General features: G+C 48.8%; 1 protein-coding gene across 5 annotated transcripts in view; it reads left to right on the top strand.

Moving 5' to 3' along the window:
• Nucleotides 1-21,103, top strand: part of TRIM37 (tripartite motif containing 37) — a 436,939-nt gene that overhangs the window by 164,214 nt on the left and 251,622 nt on the right. The gene's annotated exons all lie outside the window — the stretch shown is intronic.

The following is a 21,103-nucleotide window of genomic DNA, read 5'->3' as shown; positions in this document are numbered from 1 at the left end:
ATCGTCCTTTGTTGCCAGAGATAAAGGCAAGGGAAAAAAGCTGCATGCGGCTAGTTCCCAAGAGCAGAAGTCCTCCCCTACTTCCGCAAAGTCCACCGCATGACGCTTGGGCTTTCCGGGGGGGGGTCAGATCAAGTGGGGGCACGTCTTCGTCTTTTCAGCCACGTCTGGGTTCTCTCACAGGTGGATCCCTGGGCAATAGAGATTGTTTCCCAGGGATACAGACTGTAATTCGAAGACATGCCTCCTCGCCGGTTTTTCAAATCGGCTCTGCCGGCTTCCCCGTCGGAGAGGGAGCTGGTGTTAGCTGCAATTCACAAATTGTACATTCAACAGGTGATAGTCGAAGTTCCTCATCTCCAGCAAGGAGTGTGTTATTATTCATCCCTGTTTGTGGTACCGAAACCGGACGGTTCGGTCAGACCCATTTTAAATCTGAAATCCCTGAACCTGTACTTGAAAAGGTACAAGTTCAAAATGGAATCGCTCAGAGCGGTCATCGCCAGCCTGGAGGGAGGGGATTGGATGGTGTCCCTGGACATAAAGGATGCGTACCTTCATGTTCCGATTTTCCCTCATCACCAGGCGTTCCTGAGATTTGCAGTACAGGACTGTCACTACCAGTTTTAGACGTTGCCATTTGGTCTTTCCACGGCACCGAAAATTTTCACCAAGGCAATGGCGGAAATGATGGTGCTCCTGCGCAGGCAGGGCGTCACAATTATCCCGTACTTGGACGATCTCCTCATAAAGGTGAGATCTCGGGAGAAGTTGCTGGACAGCGTGTCCCTGTCCGTGAAGACGTTGCAGAGGCACGGCTGGATTCTCAATTTACCGAAATCCCAGCTAGTCCCTGCAACGCGTCTGGCCTTTTTGGGCCTGATTCTAGACACAGACCAAAAAAGAGTTTTTCTACCAGTGGAGAAGGCTCGGGAGCTCGTAGCTCTGGTCAGGAACCTATGAAGCTGAAAAAGGTTTCCGTGCATCATTGCACGAGGGTTCTGGGGAAGATGGTGGCTTCATATGAGGCCATCCCCTTCGGCAGGTTCCATGCAAGGACCTTTCAATGGGACCTATTGGACAAATGGTCCGGGTCCTATCTACACATACAAACTCGGATCACCCTGTCTCTCAGGGCCAGGGTGTCTCTCCTGTGGTGGCTGCGCAGTGCTCACCTCCTGGAGGGTCGCAGGTTTGGCATTCAGGACTGGATCCTGGTGACCACGGACGCGAGCCTCCGAGGTTGGGGAGCTGTCGCACTGGGAAGAAATTTCCAGGGTCTCTGGTCAAGCCTAGAGACTGGTCTCCACATCAATGTCCTGGAGTTGAGGGCCATATACAACGCCCTACGCCAAGCGGACAAACCGGTTCTGATTCAGTCAGACAATGTCACGGCAGTGGCTCATGTAAACCGCCAAGGCGGCACAAGGAGCAGAGTGGCCATGGCAGAGGCGACAAGGATTCTATGCTGGGCGGAAGGCCATGTAAGCGCACTATCAGCAGTGTTCATCCCGGGGGTGGACAACTGGGAGGCGGACTTCCTCAGCAGGCACGACCTGCATCCGGGTGAGTGGGGACTTCATCAAGAAGTCTTCACACAGATCACGGATCGGTGGGGACTGCTTCAGATAGACATGATGGCGTCCCGCCTCAACAAAAAGCTAAAGTGGTATTGCGCCAGGTCAAGAGACCCTCAGGCGGTTGCGGTAGACGCTCTGGTGACACACCTTGGGTGTTCAGATCGGTCTGTTTCCTCCTCTACCTCTCATACCCAAGGTGTTGAGGATAATAAGAATAAGAAGGGTCAGAACAATCCTCATTGTTCCAGATTGGCCAAGGAGGACTTGGTATCCGGATCTGCAAGAGTTGCTCACAGAAGATCCGTGGCCTCTTCCTCTAAGGCAGGACCTGCTGCAGCAGGGGCCCTGTCTGTTCCAAGACTTACCGCGGCTGCGTTTGACGGCATGGCGGTTGAACGCCGGATCCTAGCGGAAAAAGGGATTCCGGAGGAGGTCATTCCTACCCTGATCAAGGCTAGGAAGGACGTGACGTCGAAACATTATCACCGTATATGGCGAAAATATGTTTCTTGGTGTGAGGCCAGAGCTGCTCCTACGGAGGAGTTCCAGTTGGGCCGTCTGCTTCACTTCCTTCAAACGGGAGTGAATTTGGGCCTAAAATTAGGGTCCATAAAGGTTCAAATTTCGGCCTTATCCGTTTTCTTTCAAAGAGAATTGGCTTCTCTTCCTGAAGTACAGACTTTTGTGAAGGGCGTGCTGCATTTTCAGCCTCCCTTTGTACCTCCGGTGGCGCCTTGGGACCTTAACGTGGTATTAAGTTTCCTCAAGTCACTTTGGTTTGAACCACTCAAAACAGTGGAGTTGAAATACCTCACTTGGAAAGTGGTCATGTTGTTGGCCTTAGCTTCTGCAAGGCGGGTTTCGGAATTGGCGGCTTTATCATATAAAAGCCCATACCTGATTTTTCACGTGGATAGGGCAGAGTTGAGGACTCGTCCTCAATTTCTGCCCAAGGTGGTCTCATCTTTTCATATGAACCAACCTATTGTCATGCCTGTGGCTACACTGGACTTGGAGGATTCCGAGTCCCTGGATGTGGTCAGGGCTTTGAAGATTTAAGTGACCAGAACAGCTAGGATCCGGAAGACCGAAGCTCTGTTTGTTCTGTATGCGGCCAACAAGGTTGGCGCTCCTGCTTCAAAGCAGATTATTGCTCACTGGATCTGTAACACGATTCAGCAGGCGCATTCTTCGGCAGGATTGCCATTGCCTAAATCGGTTAAGGCCCATTCCACTAGGAAGGTGGGTTCTTCTTGGGCGGCTGCCCGAGGGGTCTCGGCACTACAACTGTGCCGAGCTGCTACTTGGTCGGTGTCAAACACCTTTGCAAAGTTCTATAAGTTTGATACCCTGGCTGAGGAGGACCTCCTGTTTGCTCAATCGGTGCTGCAGAGTCATCCGCACTCTCCCGCCCATTTGGGAGCTTTGGTATAATCCCCATGGTCCTTACGGAGCCCCAGCATCCTCTAGGACGTTAGAGAAAATAAGATTTTTCTTACCGGTAAATCTATTTCTCGTAGTCCGTAGAGGATGCTAGGCGCCCGTCCCAAGTGCGGACTTCTTCTGCAAGACTTGTATATAGTTATTGCTTAAATAAGGGTTATGTTATAGTTGATCGGGTTTGAACCGAGGCTATGTTATTGTTCATACTGTTAACTGGGTAGTTTATCACAAGTTACACGGTGTGATTGGTGTGGCTGGTATGAATCTTGCCCTTACTTTTACAAAAATCCTTTCCTCGTACTGTTCATCTCCTCTGGGCACAGTTTCTCTAACTGAGGTCTGAAGGAGGGACATAGAGGGAGGAGCCAGTGCACACCCAGAATCCAAAGCTTTCTTAAAGCGCCCTATCTCCTGCGGAGCCCGTCTATTCTCCATGGTCCTTACGGAGTCCCCAGCATCCTCTACGGACTACGAGAAATAGATTTACCGGTAAGTAAAATCTTTTTTTTTTTTTATTGTTAATAAATTTATAAGAAAATTTCTCTAACGTCCTAGTGGATACTGGGAAAAAGTAGTTACACATGGGGTATAGATCGAGTCCACTGGAGCCTGGCACTTTAAGAAACCTTTAGTGTGTGCTGGCTCCTTCCTTCTATGTCCATCCCTCCTACCAGACTCAGTTTAGAAAAATGTGCCCAAGGAGCCAGGTACATTCCTCTGGAGCTCCAGAGAGTTTTCTTCAAATCTTTATTTTAGTTTGTTATTTTCAGGTAGTACTGGTTGGCAACCAGTCTGCCTTCATTGTGGGACTTAGAGGGGGGACTGAACCAACTTCCTGAGGGTTAATGGTTCGTAATCCCAGCTGACAGGACACTGAGCTCCTGAGGCGCTATTTTGCATACCACACTGTGTGTGCACACGCAGGCAGCATGCCGCGACCCCATAACAGATGCTGAAGTAGACGCCAGTGCGGTGGACTGGGGTCCCGGTTAGCGGATCCCCGGTGATATATGGCGGCATAACGGAGCGGCGGTCTTGGGCTGCGAGCTGCGGTGCCCGCCACAAACCCCAGACTGGCACACATAAGGGGGTTATTAAACTTCCTTTACATGGTAAGAGAGGTTATTAAACTCCTTTTTATATAAATGCCAGTATAATCTTGTGAGGGATGCGCACCATTGAAGGGCCGGGGATTCCCGGAGAGCGGGACTAGACACTGAAAGGTGCCATTTCCAGCTGCTGCTGATCTCTAGGCTGCATGCAGGCGCTGCTCCTCCGCAGACCCTGTTAAACACAGTTGTACTGATACAGGGGTTTTTTTACTGTAAGGGGGAAGCCTATAGTTTCATATACATTTTGGTATGCCTTATAAGCTCGAAATTATATCCAGCAGAGCATGGCTTTGACTTGGGTTGTGTATTAGTCTCATTCCTCTCTGTGTCACTCCAGTCACTGGGGTTGCCTGTGTTAATTAACTGCACTGTGTGTATTTCTCCTGAAATATAGGTTGTGTGTACCTCACAATGTTTTCCCCTGTCACAAAGGGGATCTCTTCTATATATTTAGCGACCTTTGCAATGTAGTAGGGTACAAGTGCCAGAATGGATTTGAATCATTTCAAGGAATGATTTCAAATAAATAGAGCTGGTTATTATCAGAAAGTAAGCAAACTCTTACAAATTCTGTGTATGTTGTTTTCAGTCAGATACTGACTGAAGGCAGGCTCCTCAGTCCCACCTAGTGGTCTCTCATAGAAACACACTCAACATGTACTCCAATCTGACTCTAATGGGCCCTACACATTGCCCGATCTGCCACTGAGCTGCCCGACGGCGGATACGGTCGACGGGCGACCCGGCGGCGGGGGGTGAGTGACTGGGTGAGTGAAGTTTCTTCACTTCCTGCCCCGTCACCCGGCTCCATAGCACTGCATGCTAATATGAACAAGATTGTCCATTTTGGCCTGCATGCATAAGCGACGAGACACCAACAATGAATGAGCTCTGGGCTGGCATCGTTCATCATTGGTGCCTACACACTGAACAATGTGAACGCGTTCTCGTTCATATCATTCAGTTATATCGCCCAGTGTGTAGGGCCAATTACAAGGACGTGCCAGATTGTGTTTAAGGGGTCTAATTCAGAGATGATTGCAGCAGCACATTTGTTAGCAGTTGGGCAAAACCATGTGCACTGCAGGTGGGACAGATGTAACATGTGCAGAGAGAGTTAGACTTGGGTGGGGTGTGTTCAAACTGAAATCTAAATTGCAGTGTAAAAATAAAGTTGCCAGTATTCACCCTGCACAGAAACAAAATAACCTACCCAAATCTAACGCTCTCTGCACATGTTATATCTGTGCCCCCCTCTGCAGTGCACTTGGTTTTGCCCAACTGCTAACATATTTGCTGCTGTGATCATCTCTGAATTACCCCCAAGGTGCGGTGGACATGGAGTGGGATGATACTTTGTTTCATGGTGTGGAGGCCCTAGTTTATTCTATTAGGAAGGCCCTCCTCATACCGACGACAGGATATGAGAATGACTTGTTATCATGAAATTTAAAACAATCTTCTCCTCCCTGTCTCTAAGAATTAAACTGAAGAGGACTATTGTGTAGCCTAGTGGGCTGATAACAGATCTTACTAACCATGGGGTCAAGTCACGGTCTGGACAGTTATCTCTTTTAAGAGCGTGTGTAGAAATAAAAATCTAAAAATCCCGAACCCCCCCGTGGGTGGATACCTCATTGTTCAGGCTGTCACGCAAAATTGTACTACCTGTACCTGGGACTATTTCTCTCAAAGACCAGCTGGTAGCAAAATTGAGACCACTCTTAAATAATTTTATACAGCAGCAGGAGTAGCCCAACGCTCTACCATAGTGTGCGGCTGGATTTCTAGATCCATGGTAAAATGGTCTGATGATATTTTGGAAGGGTTGCTTACACTTCCTCAGGATGGTATAGTTACATTACTACAACATATCCAAGATGCTGCAAACTTTGAGTGAGGCTGTTAAGAAACCGAGTATCATTAACAGCCGTACCACTGCTATTGCAGTATCGGCTTATAGAGCCCCTTGTGGCTGCGACAATGGTTAGCAGGGGTTGATTCTAATAAAGGGGTTGAGAATCTTCCTTTCTCTAACGTCCTAGTGGATGCTGGGGACTCCGTCAGGACCATGGGGATTAGCGGCTCCGCAGGAGACAGGGCACAAAAAGTAAGCTTTTAGGATCACATGGTGTGTACTGGCTCCTCCCCCCATGACCCTCCTCCAAGCCTCAGTTAGGTTTTTGTGCCCGTCCGAGCAGGGTGCAATCTAGGTGGCTCTCTTAAAGAGTTGCTTAGAAAAAGTTTTTAGGTTCTTTATTTTCAGTGAGTCCTGCTGGCAACAGGCTCACTGCATCGAGGGACTTAGGGGAGAGAAGTGAACTCACCTGCGTGCAGGATGGATTGGCTTCTTAGGCTACTGGACACCATTAGCTCCAGAGGGAGTCGGAACACAGGTCTCGCCCTGGGGTTCGTCCCGGAGCCGCGCCGCCGACCCCCCTTGCAGATGCTGAAGATTGAAGAGGTCCGGAACCAGGCGGCAGAAGACTTTCAGTCTTCATCAGGTAGCGCACAGCACTGCAGCTGTGCGCCATTGTTGTCAGCACACTTCACACAGCGGTCACAGAGGGTGCAGGGCGCGGGGGGGGGCGCCCTGGGCAGCAATGTATAATACCTGTATGGCGAAAAATACATCACATATAGCCCTTGAGGCTATATGGATGTATTTAACCCCTGCCAGATATCACAAACTCCGGAGAAGAAGCCCGCCGAAAAGGGGGCGGGGCCTATTCTCCTCAGCACACAGCGCCATTTTCCCTCACAGAAATGCTGGTGGGAAGGCTTCCATGCTCTCCCCTGCACTGCACTACAGAAACAGGGTTAAAACAGAGAGGGGGGGCACTGATTTGGCGATATGAATATATATTAAATGCTATAGGGGAGGAACACTTATATAAAGGTTGTCCCTGTATAATTATAGCGTTTTGGTGTGTGCTGGCAAACTCTCCCTCTGTCTCCCCAAGGGGCTAGTGGGTCCTGTCCTCTATCAGAGCATTCCCTATGTGTGTGCTGTATGTCGGTACGTGTGTGTCGACATGTATGAGGAAAATGTTGGTGAGGAGGCGGAGAAAATTGCCTGTAATGGTGATGTCACTCTCTAGGGAGTCGACACCGGAATGGATGGCTTATTTATGGAATTACGTGATAATGTCAACACGCTGCAAGCCGGTTGACGACATGAGACGGCCGGCGAACAAATTAGTACCTGTCCAGGCGTCTCAAACACCGTCAGGGGCTGTAAAACGCCCATTTACCTCAGTCGGTCGACCCAGACACGGACACTGATTTTAGTGTCGACGGTGAAGAAACAAACGTATTTTCCTTTAGGGCCACACGTTAAGGGCAATGAAGGAGGTGTTACATATTTCTGATACTACAAGTACCACAAAAAAGGGTATTATGTGGGATGTGAAAAAACTACCTGTAGTTTTTCCTGAATCAGATAAATTAAATGAAGTGTGTGATGATGCGTGGGTTTCCCCCGATAGAAAATTATTGGCGGTATACCCTTTCCCGCCAGAAGTTAGGGCGCGTTGGGAAACACCCCTTAGGGTGGATAAGGCGCTCACATGCTTATCAGAACAAGTGGCGGTACCATCTACAGATAGGGCCGTACTTAAGGAGCCAGCTGATAGGAGGCTGGAAAATATCCTAAAAAGTATACACACACATGCTGGTGTTATACTGCGACCAGCGATCGCCTCAGCCTGGATGTGCAGAGCTGAGGTGGCTTGGTCGGATTCCCTGACTAAAAATATTGATACCCTTGACAGGGACAGTATTTTATTGACTATAGAGCATTTAAAGGATGCATTTCTATATATGCGAGATGCGCAAAGGGATATTTGCACTCTGGCATCAAGAGTAAATGCGATGTCCATATCTGCAAGAAGATGTTTATGGACACGACAGTGGTCAGGTGATGCAGATTCCAAACGGCACAAAGATGTATTGCCGTATAAAGGGGAGGAGTTATTTGGGGTCGGTCCATGGGACCTGGTGGCCACGGCAACTGCTGGAAAATCCACCGTTTTTTACCCTAAGTCACATCTCTGCAGAAAAAGACACCATCTTTTCAGCCTCAGTCCTTTCGTCCCTATAAGAGTCATATCTGTCCAGGGATAGAGGAAAGGGAAGAAGACTGCAGCAGGCAGCCCATTCCCAGGAACAGAAGCCCTCCAACGCTTCTACCAAGTTCTCAGCATGACGCTGGGACCGTACAGGACCCCTGGATCCTACAAGTAGTATCCAAGGGGTACAGATTGGAATGTCGAGACGTTTCCCCCTCGCAGTTTCCTGTAGTCTGCTGTACCAATGTCTCCCTCCGACAGGGAGGCAGTATTGAAAACAATTCACAAGCTGTATTCCCAGCAGGTGATAATAAAATTACCCCTCCTACAACAAGGAAAGGGGTATTATTCCACATTATATGGTGGTACTGAAGCCAGAAGGCTAGGTGAGACCTATTCTAAATCTGAAATATTTGAACACTTAAAAAAGTTGAAATCCAGATGGAGTCACTCAGAGCAGTGATAGCGAACCGGGAAGAAGGGGACTATATGGTGTCCCGGGACATCAGGGATGCTTACCTCCATGTCCCAAAATTTGCTTTTCTCACCGAGGGTACCTCAGGTTCGTGGTACAGAACGGTCACTATCAGTTTCAGACGATGCCGTTGGATTGTCCACGGCACCCCGGGTCTTTACCAAGGTAATGACCGAAATGAGGATTCGTCTTCAAAGAAAATGGACGACCTCCTGATAAGAACAAGGTCCAGAGAACAGTTGGAGGTCGGAGTAGCACTATCTCAAGTAGTTCTACGACAACACGGGTGGATTCTAAATATTCCAAAACCGCAGTTGTTCCAACGACACGTCTGCTGGTCCTAGGGATGATTCTGGACACAGTCCAGAAAAAGGTGTTTCTCCCAGAGGAGAAAGCCAGGGAGTTATCCGAGCTAATCGGGATCCTCCTAAAACCAGGAAAAGTGTCAGTGCATCATTGCACAAGAGTCCTGGTAAAAATGGTGGCTTATTACGAAGCGATTCCATTCGGCAGATTTCACGCAAGAACTCTTCAGTGGGATCTGCTGGACAAATGGTCCGGATCGCATCTTCAGATGCATCAGGGGATAACCCTATATCCAAGGACAAGGGTGTCTCTCCTGTGGCGATTACAGAGTGCTCATCTTCTAGAGGGCCGCAGATTCGGCATTCAGGATTAGATGCTGGTGACCACGGAGGCTAGCCTGAGAGGCTGGGGAGCAGTCACACAGGGAAAAAATTTCCAGGGAGTGTGATCAAGTCTGGAGAATTCTCTCCACATAAATATACTGGAGCTAAGAGCAAATTTATAATGCTCTAAACTTAGCAAGACCTCTGCTTCAAGGTCAGCCGGTATTGATCCAGTGGGATAACATCACGGTAGTCGCCCACGTAAACAGAAAGGGCGGCACAAGAAGCAGGAGGGCAGTGGCAAAACTGCAAGGATTTTTCGCTAGGCGGAAAATCATGTGATAGCACTGTCAGCAGTGTTCATTCCGGGAGTGGACGACTGGGAAGCAGACTTCCTCAGCAGGCACGACCACCACCCGGGAGAGTGGGAACTTCATCGGGAAGTTTTCCGCATGATTGTGAACCGTTGGGAAAGACCAAAGGTGGACATGATGGCGTCCCGCCCGAACAAAAAACGGGACAGGTATTGCGCCAGGTCACGAGACCTTCAGGCGATAGCTGTGGATGTCCTGGTAACACCGTGGGTGTAACAGTCGGTGTATGTGTTCCCTCCTCTGCTTCTCATAACCAAGGTATTGAGAATTATGAGACGTAGAGGAGTAAGAACTATACTCGTGGCTCCGGATTGGCCAAGAGGGACTTGGTACCCGGAATTTCAAGAGATGCTCACAGAGGACTAATGGCCTCGGGAGCTAAGAAGGGACTTGCTTCAGCAAGTACCATGTCTGTTCCAAGACTTACCGCGGCTGCGTTTGACGGCATGGCGGTTGAACGCCGGATCCTAAGGGAAAAGGCATTCCGGAAGAGGTCATACCTACCCTGGTCAAAGCCAGGAAGGAGGTGACCGCACAACGTTATCACCACATGTGGTGAAAATATGTTGCGTGGGTGAGGCCAGGAAGGCCCCACGAAGAAATTTCAACTAGGTCGATTTCTGCACTTCCTGCAAACAGGAGTGTCTATGAGCCTCAAATTGGGGTCCATTAAGGTTCAAGTTTCGGCCCTGTAGATTTTCTTCCAGAAAGAATTGGCTTCAGTTCCTGAAGTCCAGACATTTGTCAAGGGAGTATTGCATATACAGCCCCTTTTGTGCCTCCAGTGGCACCGTGGGATCTCAACGTAGTGTTGGGATTCCTCAAATCATATTGGTTTGAACCGCTCAAATCTGTGGATTTGAAATATCTCACTTGGAAAGTGACCATGCTGTTGGCCCTGGCCTCGGCCAGGCGATTGTCAGAATTGGCGGCTTTGTCTTACAAAGGCCCATATTTGATTTTCCATTCGGACAGGGCAGAACTGCGGACTCGTCCCCAGTTTCTTCCTAAGGTGGTGTCAGCGTTTCACCTGAAACAACCTATTGTGGTGCCTGCGGCTACTAGGGACTTGGAGGACTCCAAGTTGCTAGACGTTGTCAGGGCCCTGAAAATATATATATATATATATATATATATATATATATATATATATATATATATATATATATATATATATATATATATATATATATATAATTCCAGGACGGCTGGAGTCAGAAAGTCTGACTTGCTGTTTATATTGTATGCACCCAAAAAGCTGGGTGCTCCTGCTTCTAAGCAGACTATTGCTCGTTGGATTTGTAGTACAATTCAGCTTGCACATTCTGTGGCAGGCCTGCCACAGCCAAAATCTGTAAATGCCCATTCCACAAGGAAGGTGGGCTCATCTTGGGCGGCTGCCCGAGGGGTCTCGGCTTTGCAACTTTGCCGAGCAGCTACGTGGTCAGGGGGGAACACGTTTGTAAAATTCTACAAATTTGATACCCTGGCTGAGGAGGTCCTGGGGTTCTCTCATTCGGTGCTGCAGAGTCATCCGCACTCTCCCGCCCGTTTGGGAGCTTTGGTATAATCCCCATGGTCCTGACGGAGTCCCCAGCATCCACTAGGACGTTAGAGAAAATAAGATTTTACTTACCGATAAATCTATTTCTCATAGTCCGTAGTGGATGCTGGGCGCCCATCCCAAGTGCGGATTGTCTGCATTACTTGTACATAATTATTGTTACAAAAATCGGGTTATTATTATTGTTGTGAGCCGTCTTTTCAGAGGCTCCTTCGTTGTTATCATACTGTTAACTGGGTTCAAATCACAAGTTGTACGGTGTGATTGGTGTGGCTGGTATGAGTCTTACCCGGGATTCAAGATCCTTCCTTATTGTGTACGCTCGTCCGGGCACAGTACCTAACTGAGGCTTGGAGGAGGGTCATGGGGGGAGGAGCCAGTACACACCATGTGATCCTAAAAGCTTACTTTTTGTGCCCTGTCTCCTGCGGAGCCGCTAATCCCCATGGTCCTGACGGAGTCCCCAGCATCCACTACGGACTATGAGAAATAGATTTATCGGTAAGTAAAATCTTATTTTTACAGGTGATGCCTTGTTTGGGGAAAATCTGAACAAGTGAATATCTCAGGTGACTGCTGGTAAATCTACATATCTGCCGTGTGCTGCGCCTCCTGCTATAGGTCCCTACCCTGGGCCCTCTAGGCAGTTTTTCGTGTAAACAGGTTTAGAGGCAAAATCAGGTTAGCCTCAGATGCTGCCATAGGAAATCGAGATGAGTCCCGTACACCAGCGGCTGCTGGATCTCTGGACCAGACCCCGGATCCTCATCCACGAAGCCCTCCGCGGGACGGTTGGCCCCAGCAGCAAGGTGTCTTCCAGGTAGGTGCTCGACTTCAGCACTTCGCCTAGATATGGGCACTGACCTCATATCCCAAGGATACCGTTTGGAGTTTAAAACACTGCCTCCTCTCAGATCTCCATTGCAAGTGTTACCTTGCAAGACGCCAATCAAAAACTACTACTAACGGGATTGTAGTCCCATCCTCCGTGGCACAGCAGGGGTTTACTTTAGTGTATTTGTTGCATGAAACCAGAGCGGGAGATATAGATCTATCTATCTATCTATCTATCTATCTATCTATCTATCTATCTATCTATCTATCTATCTATCTATCCTGAACCCTCATCTGCGGGTGTTCAAAATTCAAGAAGGAATCCCTGCGGTTGGTGTCTCCGGTCTGCAGGAGAGGGGATTGCTAGTATCCCTGGATGCCAAGGATGCTTACCTACATTCCCTTTTGGCATCCTCATCAGTCTTGCCTCCGGTTCCCACTACGGGACTACCAGTTTCAGGCCTTACCCTTGGGTCTTTCCACAGCTCCAAGGGGATTCACAAAAGTCGTGGCGGAGATGATGCTGCAATTTCGCAGAATGGGAGTCGTCTTTGTTGCCTACTTGGACGATCTCCTGGTAAAGGTTATGTCCAGGGAGAGTATGCTACACAGATTCGACCTGACGACTCGCCTGCGTACGGATCAGGGGTGGATCCTGAATTTCCGGAAGTCTCACCTGATACCGTCGAATTCAGTTCCTGGGAATGATACTGGACACAGTGTCTCCGAAGGTGTTCTTTCCAATGGACGAGGCCTTGACTGTCCAGGCTATGGTCCGCTCTGTGCTCTGACCCCGAAAGATCTCTCTTCATTTTTCTGTTTGCTTACTGGACAAGATGGTGGCCTCGTACGAGGCAATCCAGCACGGCAGGTTCATGCCCGTCCATTCCAGCTGGATCAGCTGGACAAATGGCCCGGGTTTTCTTCTGCATGTGCACCAGAGTGTACCTCTATCGCCAAAAGCAGGGATTTCACTGTTATGGTGGCTACAAGTCCCTCACATTGTTGGAGGGTCAGAATTTCAGTACCCAGACATGGATACTACTGACAACAGATGCCAGCTTCTGAGGTTGGGGGGGCTGTGACTAGGGGGCCCAGTTCCGGGGGAAATGGTTGAGTCAAGAATCTGCACTCCCTATAAATATACTGGAACTCAGGGCAAATTACAATGCTATTCTGCAGGCCTCCTCTCTTCTCCGGAATCAAACTTTCCTGATGCAGTAGGACAACGCCACAGCGGTGGCATACGTGGACCAACAGGGAGGAACAAGAAGCAGAGCCGTAATGAGAGAGGTGTCAAAGATTCTCCCCTGGACGGATGCCAACCCAAGGGCCATTTCAGCTACATTCATTCCAGGAGTGGAAAATTGGAAAGTGGACTTCCTCAGCAGGCTTGACCTCCTTACAGGAGAATAGGGTCTTCACCCTCTGGTGTTTCAGCCACTAGTTCACAGGTGGGCTATCAGCAGATAGACCTGATGACTTCTCGTTTCAACAAGAAGCTACATCGTTACTATTTCAGAACGAGGGATCCACAGGCTGCAGCAGTAGACGTTCTGATGGAGCCAAGGGCTGACCAGTTTCTATACCCGTTCCCTCCAATCCCTTTCATTTCCAGAGTTGTAAGACGTCTAAGAAGGGAAAGCGTTCAGGCGATTCTGAGGGCGTTCTTCGAATTCAGCCACCTTTCGCACCTCCCACTGTTCAGTGGGATCTCAATGTGAATTTGACTTTTCTCCGTCTGACTGGTTTGAACCCTTGCACAGGGTGGACTTTAAATATCTCACTGGAAGACTGTCATGTTGCTGGCATTAGCCTTTGGAAGACGTGTATAAGGTTTGGGGGTCTTATCCTATAAGAGCCCGTATTTGATATTTCACGAGGATAGGGAGGAGCTCAGTACTCGCCCGCGGTTTTGCAGAGGGTAGTGTCGGCCTTTCATGTAAATCAACCTATTGTGGGTCCTTTGTTGTTCGACACTTCGGTTGTTCCTAAGTCCTTGGATGTGGTGAGGAGCTTTGAAAAAGTTACATAAAGAGGTCTGCTCGTCATAGGAAGCCTAACTCGCTTTTTGTCCTTTATGGTGTTACCAAAATTGGTCGTCCTGCTTCCAAGCAGTCCATTGCTCGTTGGCTCAGGTTTTCCGTTCAACAAGCCTATACTTCAGCAGCCCTGCCGCTGCTGAGTCCTATACAGGCCGGCTGCACTAGCTTGGTGGGTTCTTCCTGGGCGGCTGCCCGGGGTGGCTCGGCCTTACAGTATTGCCGAGTAGTTACTTGGTCTGGTTCGAACACGTACGTAAAGTTCTACATGTTCGATACTTGGCCAGTGATGACTTTGTTTGGTCAGGAGGTTTTGCAGGGGTCTCAGCTCTCTCCCACCCATTCTGGGAGCTTTGGGACGTCGCCATGTGTAACTGCTATTCCCCAGTATCCACTAGGACTTTAGAGAAAATAGGAATTTGATACCTACCGGTAATTCTTTTTCTCGTAGTCCGTAGTGGAAACTGGGCAGCCGCCTCAGTGCTTCGACTTCCTACTTACCTGGTGTAAGTGTTATTGGTTGGTCCGCCGTTTCTGTCCCTTTTCCTTGTTGGGTTAGCTTTTCTATCCTTAGTTATAGTTAGCGTGGCTATCCTCTGTTCCGGTTAGCATTGCTTTTCTATATTATGGTTGTGTTGACTCGTGGCCTCACCGCTGTTTATACATGTGTATATGTATCCGCCTCTCATGGTATGTCCGTCTCCTCGGGCACAGTTTTCCTAGGCTGAGTCTGTTAGGAGGGGCATAGAGGGAAGGAGCCAGCACACGCTAAAGGTTTGTTAAAGTGCCAGGCTCCAGTGGACCCGATCTATAACCCATGTGTAACTACTGTTCCCCAGTATCCACTATGGACTATGAGAAAAGGAATTACTGGTAGGTATTAAATTCCTATTATTTTATTAAAAATACTATTTAAACTTTATTAATCTATAATTAAAAAAAACACAATTTCTGAGTGGTTTTATGGGAAAAAAATTCAGTTAAATGGATAGCAATCTCATTTTTATCTGCAAGTTGTGACTACAGTCATACTTTGTAAAAGGAAAATGAAATTTCTTTATCATCCACTAGGGGTCACTGGAGTACTCTTGGGATATGGACGGGCTTCCGCAGGAAACAGCACTGAATATTTAAATTAGTAACACTCCACCCCTCCATATCCCTGAGCACTTACTCAGTGTTTTTTCTGTGCTGAACGTGGTAGCAGCTTAATACCTGAAGTCACGGTTTTGTTGAAGAAACTTTTATTTTTATTTTTATTTTTTCTACTATTTGTACACATCCCTTTCCCCCTTCCAAAAGGCAGGGTCAGGGATCGTGCAGCTGCTGATAGCAGCACGGGCGTGTCGGGCCTCTCTGAAAGAGCTCCCTCACAGCCCTCACATCCTCCTGCACTGGCTAGCCGGCGCTTACTGAAAAGCCCCGTCGGAGCCTCCGCACGTCTGCGGGAGTAAGGTATGTGAAACGGGGCGGTCAGCTCCCGCTGCCGCCCCGACGTGTGGGGACATAGTGCTTGGTGACGGCAGAGGGATTGTTACGCGGCTCTCCCCTCTCAGCCTCCGGCAGGTACCGCGGCTCTCCCCGCTCAGGCGCCCGCACGTTCGACCGCGGTTCTCCCCGCTCAGGCGCCCGCACGGTCGGCCACAGACCTCCGTGCAGGCACCGCGGCTCTCCCCGTTCAGGCGCCCGCACGGTCGGCCACAGACCTCCGTGCAGGCACCGCGGCTCTCCCCGTTCAGGCGCCCGCACGGTCGGCCACAGACCTCCGTGGGGGCACCGCGGCTCTCCCCGCTCAGGCGCCCGCACGTTCGGCCACAGACCTCCGTGCAGGCACCGCTGATCGATTCTTACAGGCCGCCGCCCGCCGCAGCGCTACCTTGATTAGCTGACGCCGCTATTATACACGAGGCCACCGCTGGGACACACGAGGCACATAGCGCTCTACGATACCCGCTGGGGGCCCACACGCTGCGCTGCCGCTGTAATAAGCTAAAAGAGCAGGCAGCCATTACAGGGGGGACAATAATAATGTCGCAGAGAAATACTGCAGCAGCAGAGGAGATTGTTACAGTATAATCAGTGAAAGTTGTACCAGCACGGTGATTATATGTATAAGTTAGCAGGGCAGACATTTTTAACATGCTTCCTGTGTTTTCCTGCTGTGATTCCAGAACGTTCCTGCCTTACATCTCTACACCACCGGAAGGCGCAGGGGTGTTAGTGGGAATTTGGGATCAAATTTCTTAGTACTGGCCACGTGTATTGCACTGGGCCAGATATATATACAGAGCCACCTTATTGCTATTTTACTGAGTCGTGCAGGTGTCTGTTTTTTGTGTATTGTATTGTCTGTCGCCATGAGTAAGGCACCAGCAAAAACTAAAAAGCATATTTGCAAAGTATGTGGCAGTGTGTTACCGGATGCATCTACCACATGTAACGTATGTTTTGTGGATTCCGTTCAGAATACCATTTCTGCTCCGGTTTTGCAACCAATTTCCTCACCGGACCCTCCGTGGGGTATGTTAGTAAATGTACTGGAGAAATTTCAGACAGAAATGACCGCTGCTCGTCTGGAGCGAGAAACGTTAAGATCTGAGTCTAGGGTGAGACCGCCAGAACTACCGGAGGCGTCTCAGCCTTGCGTACGGTCCAAATCCATTTTGGGCAAACGGGATAATTTTCATATGTCTTATGATTTTCCAGTGTCTGCTATGTTGCATTCTGACGATTCCATCCCAGACCTCACGGAACACGATGAGGGGGAGGAGGGCGAAGTGGAGTCAGATGGCGAGGATGTTAACAGTTCCGGCATTGATGATCTCATCAGAGCGGTACGGCAGTCGCTGAGGTTTCCTGAAGCTGAGCAGCCTCTCACCAATGATCAGGTCGTATTTACTAAACGACGGAAGACGCCAGTAAGTTTTCCTGTGTCGGATTCTCTAAATCAGATGTTAGTAGAAACAAGACAGAATCCAGATAAACGGTTTTCTATACCTCGCAGATTTAAGTCTAGTTATCCGTTTCCAGACTCGGTAACGTGTACATGGGAGAATCCACCAATAGTTGATTCTTCAGTGTCAAAGCTTACCAAGAAATTAACCATACCAGTGCCATCAGCTACTACGCTTAAAGATCCTTCAGATCGTAAGATAGAAACTATGCTAAAATCCATGTATGTAGCAGCAGGTGTGATGCTAAGACCTGGATTGGTTGGCATTTGGGTCACTAAGGCGCTCATAATATGGCTTACAGAACTCAAATCTGCTTTACATGACGAAAACCTGATAATTCAGGTAAATCAAATGATTGAGGCTGTAGAGTATCTCTGTACAGCGTCTACTGACGTCTGTCAGCTCACTTCTCGTATTTCATCTTCGCTAGTTACGGCACGAAGAGCACTCTACCTGCGTACTTATCAAGCGGAGGCAGAGGTCAAACGAAGTATAGAGGCGTTGCCTTACGATGGCAAGAAGTTGTTTGGTCCAGAATTGGACGCATGGCTTAAGGAGGCTACGGGAGGTAAGTCTGTGTTCTTACCAGTGCCTCCACCTGCGCCAAGAAGAAGGTACGCTGGACCTTCGTTCAAATCCTTTAGATCTCAGCCCTTTCGAGGACGTGGCAGAGGATCAGCCACGCCTGCTAGACGTGGTCGAGGACGTGGTTTCCATCAAACCAACACAACTCGCCAAGACGCTAAGGTTACCGACAAGCCAGTGGCATGACGGCCTACCAGCCCATCTCGGTTCTCCAACTGTGGGAGCACGCCTTCAGACGTTCCATGGGGCGTGGTTCCACACATCCGCGGAGGGCTGGATTCGCAATTTAGTGTTAAAAGGTTACAAAATAGAGTTCGACTGTCTGCCGCCTCTGCGGTTTTTCAAGACAGGCTTGCCTCTGTCGGACGACAAGAGGACAGTTTTGCAAATTGCCATTCAGTCCTTACTGGATTCGGCAGTGTTGATTCCGGTCCCTGTACACCAACAGGGTCAGGGTTATTATTCAAGTCTATTTGTGGTCCCGAAGCCGGATGGCTCAGTCAGACCAATATTGAACTTAAAGGGCCTCAATCAGTACGTAACTTACTACAGATTCAAAATGGAGTCTCTACGGTCGGTGATTGCGGGGTTAGAGACCAAGGAATTTATGATTGCGCTAGACCTCAAGGATGCGTACTTACACATTCCAATTTGGCAGCCTCATCAGAAATTCTTACGATTTGCAATACGCCAGAACCATTACCAGTTTCAGGCTCTGCCGTTTGGCCTGTCATCAGCGCCTCGGGTATTCACCAAAGTAATGTCTGTGATGATAGCTCACCTCAGATCCCTGGGAGTGACAATAGTTCCGTATTTAGACGATCTGCTCATCAAAGCTCCGTCTCCACAGATACTTACCCAACATGCGCTGCTAACTTACAATGTACTGGTTCACCACGGTTGGATTGTAAATTTCAAGAAATCACATCTGATTCCGTCTCAACGCCTTCAGTTCCTAGGTATGATTCTCGATACGGTCAATCAAAGGATTTACCTACCACAACAAAAAGTACAAATGCTACGCCATCTAGTACAATTAGTACTCACACCACGCACAGTGTCGGTACACTTGTGCATTCGCCTGTTAGGCACAATGGTGGCAGCTTTCGAGGCGCTTCAGTTCGGAAGATTTCACTCTCGTCCATTTCAGCTGAACGTGCTTGCCCAATGGTCGGGCTCGCATCTGCAGATTCACCACAGAGTGAGGTTGTCACCAATAGCAAGAGTTTCTCTGCTATGGTGGCTCAAGGAACACAATTTAACCGCAGGAAGACGGTTCGGAGTTTGCAATTGGATAATTCTAACTACGGACGCCAGTCTCAGAGGTTGGGGAGCGGTAATTCAAAATTGTCAGCTCCAGGGTCTCTGGGCGGATCACGAGAAATTGCTGTCTATAAATGTTCTAGAACTCCGCGCAATTTACAATGCGCTACGACAAGCAGTGCACATGATTCGCTCTCAGCCTGTCCAAGTGCAGTCAGACAATGCGACGGCGGTCGCATACATCAACAAACAAGGAGGAACGAGAAGCCGCATGGCAATGCGGGAAGTAGCTCGAATCCTCAATTGGGCGGAATGCCACCAGGTGATATTGTCGGCCGTGTTCATTCCGGGAGTGGACAACTGGGAAGCGGATTATCTCAGTCGTCGGGATTTTCACCCAGGCGAATGGTCATTAAATCCAGAAGTGTTTCACATGTTGGTTCAGCGATGGGGTTATCCTCAGGTGGACCTGATGGCATCTCGACACAATCATCAAACGCCCCAGTATGTGTCCAGAACAAGAGATCCAAAGGCAGTCGCGGTGGATGCTCTCACTGTCGCGTGGCCGTACAGTCTTGTGTATCTGTTTCCACCGTTTCCGCTGCTCCCTCTGGTGCTAAAACGGATCAAAAGAGAGTCGCTCACAGTCATACTAGTGGCGCCTCATTGGCCTCGGAGAGCTTGGTTCTCGGATCTTCGAGGATTACTCGCAGACGATCCGTGGCCGCTCCCGATACGTCCAGACCTGTTACAACAGGGTCCGTTTCTTTACCCCGATTTAGCGCGGCTGCGTTTGACGGGGTGGCTGTTGAGACCGCCCTCTTAAGAAGAGAGGGCATTCCAGATTCAGTTATACCAACCATGTTACGAGCTAGAAAGCCGGTTACGGCAGCTCATTATTACAGAATATGGCGTGCCTATATAGGTTGGTGTGAAGCTCAGAAATTTCCGACATCAGCTTTCAAGTTATGCCGCCTTTTGTTGTTTCTACAAACAGGCTTAGATGGAGGATTGCGTTTATCTACACTAAAGGTGCAGGTATCTGCTTTGTCAATTTACTTTCAAAGACGATTGGCTCTATTGCCGTCTATACGCACTTTTCTCCAAGGTGTACTCAGGGTACAGCCTCCATTCATACCACCTACAGCGCCATGGGACTTGAATCTGGTTTTGGAGTTCTTACAGTCTTCATATTTTGAACCCTTACAACAAGTGGATATAAAGTTTCTCACTTGGAAAACAATTTTTCTCTTAGCCTTAGCTTCCGCAAGGCGTGTTTCGGATTTGGGTGCCTTGTCATGCAAGCCACCGTATTTGGTGTTTCATGATGACAGAGCGGAACTTCGGACGAATCCCGCCTTCTTACCAAAGGTAGTGTCATCTTTTCACATCAATCAACCAATAGTAGTTCCTGTGTTGACAGCACATTCTGGAACTCTGGATGTGGTTCGCGCATTACGCGTTTATGTATCCCGAACGTCTTCAGTTCGTAAGACGGATACGTTATTTGTTCTCTATGATGCTGCCAAGATGGGTTGGCCAGCATCTAAACAAACTTTATCCAGATGGATAAAACTGACCATACGCCAGGCTTACCTTCATGCTAGGTTACAACCGCCTACGTCAGTAACCGCTCATTCCACACGTTCTGTGGGAACTTCATGGGCAGCTGGTCGTGGGGCTTCTGCGACGCAGCTTTGCCGGGCGGCTACATGGTCTTCCGTGCACACGTTTGTGCGCTTTTACAAGTTTGATACTTTTGCGGCATCAGCATCTAGCTTTGGCCGCCTAGTTTTACAAGTGCCAAACAGCTCTCCCGCCCACGGGGGAAGCTTTGGTACGTCCCAAGAGTACTCCAGTGACCCCTAGTGGATGATAAAGAAAATAGGATTTTGGTACTTACCAGGTAAATCCTTTTCTTTGAATCCATAGGGGGCACTGGACGCCCACCCAGAGCAGTTTTACCTACTTGTGGTTAGTTCTGAGGATCTTATGGTAACACACTTTCACCGGCTGGTTCAAGTTACAAGTGCTGGTTAGGGTGTCAACTGTTAGTTGTCAGTAACGTTATGTGTTAACTTCGTTATTGTCAGTTATGTTATATGTAATACTCCATTATTAACCTCTCTTAATTCCTGTTCGGCTCAGTAAAAAACACTGAGTAAGTGCTCAGGGATA

Source organism: Pseudophryne corroboree, chromosome 2 (genome assembly GCF_028390025.1).
Source record: "Pseudophryne corroboree isolate aPseCor3 chromosome 2, aPseCor3.hap2, whole genome shotgun sequence".
Lineage (NCBI taxonomy): Eukaryota > Metazoa > Chordata > Amphibia > Anura > Myobatrachidae > Pseudophryne > Pseudophryne corroboree.
The sequence above is the reverse complement of the archived record's forward strand: the minus strand, read 5'-3'. Positions and strand labels throughout refer to the sequence as shown.